Source organism: Triturus cristatus, chromosome 8, assembly GCF_964204655.1.
Source record: "Triturus cristatus chromosome 8, aTriCri1.1, whole genome shotgun sequence".
Classification (NCBI taxonomy): domain Eukaryota; kingdom Metazoa; phylum Chordata; class Amphibia; order Caudata; family Salamandridae; genus Triturus; species Triturus cristatus.
The window spans coordinates 424,889,894-424,897,343 of NC_140591.1; positions in this window are offsets into that span (position 1 = coordinate 424,889,894).

Here is a 7,450-nt window from a genome sequence, read left to right on the forward strand (position 1 = left end):
GGGTGGGGGCAAAGGGACATGCCAGTGGCTGAAATAGGTCACCCAAAAAACCCAGAGAGTACCTTATCTGCTTACCCCCAAACTCTGTTCTCTCTCCACATCAACTCATTATATTTGGGGCAGGCGCTGGGATCCCAGGAAGCAGCTTAGATTAAGGCCAATGTGGCCGTTCCCTCCTTTGTTGTTAATTACCCACGTTGTCAATGTTGCCTTTAGCATCTCCCTCCTGTATGTTATGCCTCATCCTTTCAGACCGCTCACTTGTTGTAAATGCTTGCTGCATAAAATCAACAGTTGTGTGTGGGAGTCAGTCTTTGCTGTAACAAGCAGCAGCCTTGCTTGAAGATGCAAGGGTGATTGACGTGATGCGTGATGAGCATATGGGCGGGGGTGAAGTCATTGCCCCGTCGCAGGATGTGTTACATCGGGTGAGGTTTTCTGTCATTCCAGCTGAGGCAGTGCAGCCGTAAATGCCCGGAACATTCATAATGGTCAGGACCAGATGATAATGCCTGGATGAGCTTTCAATAACCCTAAATTATTCAGAAAATCCAGTACTGCTCATTGGGCAGCTTTTATGCCACCAGGATGCTTGCCCCATTCGGATTTATGTGGGGAAGGGGATTTCACCTACATTAATCACATAGTGGCAGCTACATGTTGTCTACACTGGCAATTCCTGTGTCGAAGATCATTATTTTAAGCACTCGTGTGTGTTTTAAAAGAGAGCCCTGGCTTCTATGCGCTAGTGCGATGCACCGGTGTGTGGCCACAATTTGAACGGGGCACTTTACCTACCCTGCTACATTCCGCTTCTGATTTTAAGGGGAAGTAAGTTACGGTAGGTGTTCTGGTCATGGCACTACACAAGTGTTAGTATTCATGACTTCAGACATGCACAGTTGGGGGTAAATGGGTCCGGAGTGCAACAGCGATAATCTGCTGTCTTTTTCACTATTGCTAAAGCGGTAAAGATGTTAACACAGGCTTTGAATACAGGCTAAATTCTGGAACTTTCTCATGGATGTTAGATATAAATTGCACAACAATTCCTCACATGGACAACATATTTGGCAAGATGGTATGTTTTGGGTCGAACGCTTGAGCGGAGACGTTTCCCTGTTTTTCTCCTCTTGGTATCTTATTAAAATGACAAATAAAAAACCTCTTAGGCGAAAGGTGGCGCTACCATTTGGCACAAGACAGGTCTGTGCAGCGGCATTTAAGTGCTCTTGGAAGACTAACTGACTCCAAACTCCTGTTTACTCCAGCACCTTCCCTCTCTGAGGTATGTAGTAGAAGGTCTCTCACTGGGGCTCTTTTTCTGCCTCTCTTGCACATGCTCACTTTTATTTTTATCTCACAAACACGTTCCATTATCTCTCTCCACTTTATCTCACACACTTGTCCCTCTCTCACACACACATACTTGCGCTCTCTTCCTCTCTATCACTCATTGGGTACAGACTGCACCCCCAGTTTCTTTCTCTCCCTCTCATATACATGCACTTGTTTCTCTCTCTTCCAAGTTTTTTTTTTTTTTGCAGCTTTTCATATATAGCGTGAACTCCAGCGAAAGGTATTGGAGCGCTTTACATGAGCACCAGTAACTTTACACAAAATCACATTCATTTGTGGCAGGCACGGGGTGATTAAGTGAATTGCCCAGAATCACAGGATGTTGAGCCGATGCCACAACTCAAACATGGTTCCCCAGTTCCAAAGTTGGTACCTCTGACCGTTATGCCCCATCCTCTCCATGTTTCTGTCCGTCAAAAGCCCATTCTTTTTCTCCAGGGCCCATGACCCCTCTATGAGCCACGTTATATTATCTCTTTGTTTTTAAGCTTCAAGAAAAGGTTTATTTAAGAAATTTAATAAGATAATAGTAACATTGCTTCGTATAAGTAACCATAAAATGTTGCATTGATACAAAGAAAAAAGAGATGAAAAAATATTGATGATATACAATTACAATTGAAATGGTAAAAAGAATATTATAAGGAATATAAATACGGTCAAAGTACAGAGATCTGGTTCATAAAAGTTATAACATAAGAATATTCGTGAAAAAACCCCAATTCTATGCATGTTGCTGAAATAGTAAAATAAACTATGTCATGGAGAGAATGTAGGAAGTCTAGCAGGCTTAGTAACTTCTTGTATGAAGGGGGTAGATGTAGAGGATGTCTTTGGCTTGTCATCTAAAAAATGCGTAATAGGACTCCATAATTGTATTCTCTTTTTAGCAGGAGATAGGGGAAGTACCAGAGTTGTGTCTAGTCGATGATTATGACAAACAGCATACCTCCAAGCTAGATAAGATAGTTTAGAAGCATCCTTCCAGTTTTTTGTTATCTGCTGAAAGGCAACTGCTAATAATAGATCTAATAGTTTTGTCTGTGGATGTCTGCTACCCCAGTCTGTAGATAGGCTTCCTAAAAAAAGGTTCATGAAAGAGAGGGGAGCTTTAGTGTGAAAGATGATATTAATTTGGGACCAAACCTGTCCCCAAAATTTAAATACATGTGGGCATGTAAAAAGCATATGTTTCAAATCGGCATTATCTTGAGAGCATGTCCAACAAGTGGTGAGATTTGTATTGTGTATCCTGTGCTTATGTGCGGGTGTAAACAACAGTCTGTTATCCATGAAAAAAATTGTTTGTGTTGTGTTTGCCACTCTAGATGATTTCCAGATTTTAACCAAATTTTGTTCCAAAGAGAAATAGACCAGACTATTTGTAAATCATTTTCCCAGGAAAGTTCAGTTTTGGTTTGGTCCCGATTCGTGAGAGGGTTCACTAAGCGAGAGTAAATGATAGAAGCTTTGGGATGTACGCGTAGAAGATTGTGCCATGTATGTTCGGATTGGGAGGGAGGGAGGCATAGTTGTAAATTTGGCAGAGGCTCTAAATATTGAATCCTGTAAGATGGAAAATTTATTTTGAAAAGAAGAAGGTAAGTGATAAAGGACCTGCAACTGTGTGAATTGGATAGGTGCGCCATGGTCATATAGCTTATGTACCCAGAGTAAACCCTTATTTCTCCATACCTTCCAGTATACAGTTTTATTGTTAATAAGAATAAGTTTGTTATGCCAGATTGTGGACTTGAGAAAAGTATCGAAATCATGCGGGACTAGACTAAGGGTAGCATCTAATAACTTACAAGACTTTTTCATTATTGGGGTAGAAGTTCTTTGTGGTTTACGGGTAAATGAAAGATATTCCTGAAATGAAAACGGGGATATAAATGAGGATTCCAAATCTACCCATAGTGGCTTATCTGTTGAGTGGTCCGAAATCCAATTCGATAATTGCCTTAACTGAAAAGCTTTATGATATTTAGAGAAATGGGGAAAGTTCACACCACCTTCTGATTTTGGTCTTTGAAATTTCTGTAGTGCCATTCTTGATTGTTTAGTATTCCATAAAAAAAGATGTCAAGACAGAAATAATCTTATAGAAAGATTTAGCTGGAATGGATATTGGTATATTAGCTATCATGTATAGTACTACGGGGGTAAGCATCATTTTAATTGTGTCTAAGCGACCCCACCAAGAAAGATGAAGGGGATGCCATTTTGCAGTAAGTGCTTTGAGTTGGTCTATACATTTATCCAAGTTAAGGGAGATGGATGTCTTCACAGAAGTAGAGAACAATAGACCAAGGTATTTTATATTTTTAGAATTCCAAGTGAAATTAGAAATCTTAAAATCGTCCTGAAAGTGTATTTGGTTAAAGGTAATATCTCGCATTTCCCACTATTCAATTTATAACCAGACACCAATCTGTATGCTTCCACCTCATTTAAAAATACTTTAAGTGAGGATTGGGGCTGAGAAAGAAACACTAAGATGTCATCAGCGTAAACTGCCAACTTAATCTGCTGAGAACCCGACGCAAACCCTACTATAGAGTGGTTTCGGCGGATTCTGGACAGAATAGGTTCCAATGCCAAGTTAAAGAGAAAAGGGGATAGGGGACAACCCTGTCTCACTCCTCTTTTAAGACTGAAGTAGGGAGATGTGAGACCATTAGTAGAGATAGCAGCTTTGGGTTCAGAATAGAGTAGAGCAATTAAGGAGGTAATTTTCGGACCAAATCCGAACCATTTAAGGACATGAAAGATAAATGGCCAATATACCCTATGAAAGGCTTTTTCTGCATCGAGGGCAATTTCAGCTAATGGGTCTGAGTAGTGTGTCGACTTGGACAGGATGTCAAAAAATAAACGTGTATTGTCCATGATGTTACGACCTTTGACAAAGCCCGATTGTTCTTTGCCAAGCAACAGTGGAAGATGTGGTTCAAGTCAAGGGCTAATGCTTTTGAAAAGTTTTTGTAATCCACATTCACTAGGGATATTAGGTATATCAAGGCCTCTGAAAAGGAGCCCGAGGAGTGACAGGAAGCTATGAAAGAGGAGAAAAGGAGTATGCAAGTGAGGAAGAAGCAATTGGGCAAAGTATAAATAAAATTCAACTGTACAGCCATCTGGGCCTGGAGCTTTATCTCTTTTAAGAGTCTTTAATGCATTTAGCAATTCTACCCATGTAATGTCAGTTTCTAAAAGGTCTAAATTTGTTTGGGAGCTAGTTTGTTTGTGAATTGTGGAGAAATATGGTGAAAGATCCATGTCTGAAGGTATGTATTCTGGTGTGTAAAGAGAGGTATAAAAATGTACACATTCATGGAGTATTTCAGGATCCTTAAGTTGGGTTTTGGTTATCATCAATAATAGAATCAATGTGAAGCTTCTTTGCTTAATCTTAAGATAGTTGGCCAGTAATTTGCTTGATTTGTTTTGGCCACCATAGTATTTTGCCGTAGTCTTTAATAAATATAGGGATGCATGTTCAGTGGAAGTTTCATTAAAAGCAATCTTTGCGTTGATAAGATCTTTGAGACAATCCTTTGACCTAGATGTGTAAAAAGAGTGTTCAAGTTTTTTAATCCTAGTGAGGAGTGCAGTATGTAGAGTGCGTGACATTTTACGCTTGCTTGATACAATTCTGATAACAAAATCTTGAGCAGTAGCCTCCAAAGTATCCCAGATTGTATGAAAGGGAATATCATTGGTTAGATAATCATGGAAGAAGGGAATAAAGGAGGCGGCGAACTTAGGGTCAAGAAGCAGAGAATTATTAAAACACCACCTTTTAGGATGTGTTGGTTGATGTAAAGTGTCCAGTTGAATCAAAACAGGAGCGTGATCAGAGATAAGAATAGGGCCTATGTCAGCTGAACGTAGGGATTGGGATAAATTGTGTGAGATGAAAATATGATCTATTCTGGATTGTGTTTTATGCGGGGGAGAGAAAAAGGAATATTCTCTCAGCAACGGATTACAAAGTCGCCAGGCATCCAATAAATTCCTTTGTTTAATAGTACGGAAAAAAGCTTTGTGTGTTGTGTTTGGGATAAAGGGAGACTTAGAATTTCGGTCAATAAAAGGATCCATCACTTGATTACAGTCTCCGGCGAGACGGGAATTATCTGATGGATATTTTAGGAGTAATTGAGAGATACGATTCCAAAATGAAACATCTCCACTGGTAGGGGCATATATGTTGAGCAGGGATAATAGAGTTTTCCCCAACAATAGGTTGGTGGAAAGCCATCTACCCTCTGTGTCAGACTCTTGAGAGGTGAGTTTGGCGTTCAATGCTTTATGACACAAAGTTATAACACCATTACGCTTACCATCTCCCGGGGAAAAGAAGATTTCACCAACCCAACTCCTTTTAAGTTTAAGTGATTCACTCTCTGTAAGATGTGATTCTTGTAATAAGGCGATACTAGCATCTAGCTTGGAAAGATGGGACAAAACTCTCTGTCTCTTAATAGGGGAATTTAAGCCTCTAACATTCCAAGTGACAATTTTCAAAAACATCAAGGAAGTAAAGGTAATGAAATATGAAATGAACCAGTAATACTTTGCATGTTATGCAATATACACCATGTAATGAACACTAAGATATGAGCAGTAAAAACCATTTGAGTAAACTTTATAATAAGTATGAAGGCAAGAATTTGCAACCATTTTGAGAAAATAGAAAGGATAAGGAAAATAGAGATACGAGAATGGAAAAATAATTGTATGATAGAAGAATGCATGATAGAAAGAAGGAAGAGGGAGTAGAGAAGAGCAAGTAAAGATTGTAGAGGATATTAGAATAAAAAAGACCATACCTATATAAAAGTCAAAACAATGAAGGGTTGGGGGGAAGAGACACATGGAATGATGACGTGCCCAGACTCCAGGAGGTAAGGCAGGGGAGACTTCGGGATGTAAACAACATACAAGACGAGCAGGTCAAGGATACGAGGTTAGACCCTGTGTAAAAAAAAGAATACTTTAGTACAATCAAGATATAGTATGACATTTCATATTCTGAGAGCAAACGTTATAAAATTACAACTTGAAATAGAAAAGTGAATGAAAACATACAATCCAATTTACTGCGACAGAGTCTAAACTATACTCCTGCAATTAAAGCAACACACTTAATAATTGGAACTTATATAAGTGGACAAAACAAAAGAGCTATTTGAAGCGCATACTGGAAGTGTCCATCCGTTCTGGGCATTGTGTGTTGAGAAAACTCTTCAGCTTTGTTGGATTTTCGTAGGTCATGGTATTGTTGTTAAGAGTGACCTTGAACAAGCAGGGGTGAAATAAACCAAACTGTGCTCCAATAGAACGTAGCGCTGGTCGCATAGCAAAGAACTCTTTGCGTCTGTCCGCCGTGGATTTAGCATAGTCTTGTGAAAAAAACTATTGGTTTCCTGAGAATGAAATACGTTTCAAGACCCTAACTGCTTATAATACTTTGAGAAGATCTGTGTACTCCAGAAAATAAAATATGACTCCTCTCGGTCTTTTCATGCCTGAGGATGTTGGATGTGGTGGGCCCAATCTATGACCACATTGAATATTGAGAGTCGTGTCCTCAGGTAAGTTCAGTATTGTTGGCAAAAAATGTTTAAAGAAAGAAATAGGCTCAGGCTCCTCTGTGCCCTCCGATAAGCCATATATACGAAGGTTATTTCTTCCGTTTCTGTTTTCAAGGCTTTCGACTAGTTTTTGTAGTGATGTGATATGGGAATGAAGAGCTTCAACTTTAATGTAAGATGCACTTAGTGTTTCAATGTTATGTAGAACTTTAGTGACTCTTTCTTCCAATTTTTCCCAGCTGTCCGTTTAGGATTTGTATTTTGGAATTTGTCTCTTTGACAATCCATGGAGACAGATGTAGATTGCTTTGCTTGAGAAGGAAAGTCCTTTTCCAGACGTTTAGTTGATGCTTTGTTGACTGCAGATGAAACATTAGCAGTAGATGAAGAAGCAGCTGTTTTAGGTGATGAGACCAAGGAGTCCTCCATTTGGGCGAAATGGGCACGTAACTTTGAGTGGACAATAAACGTGCAATTTAAGGACGCTT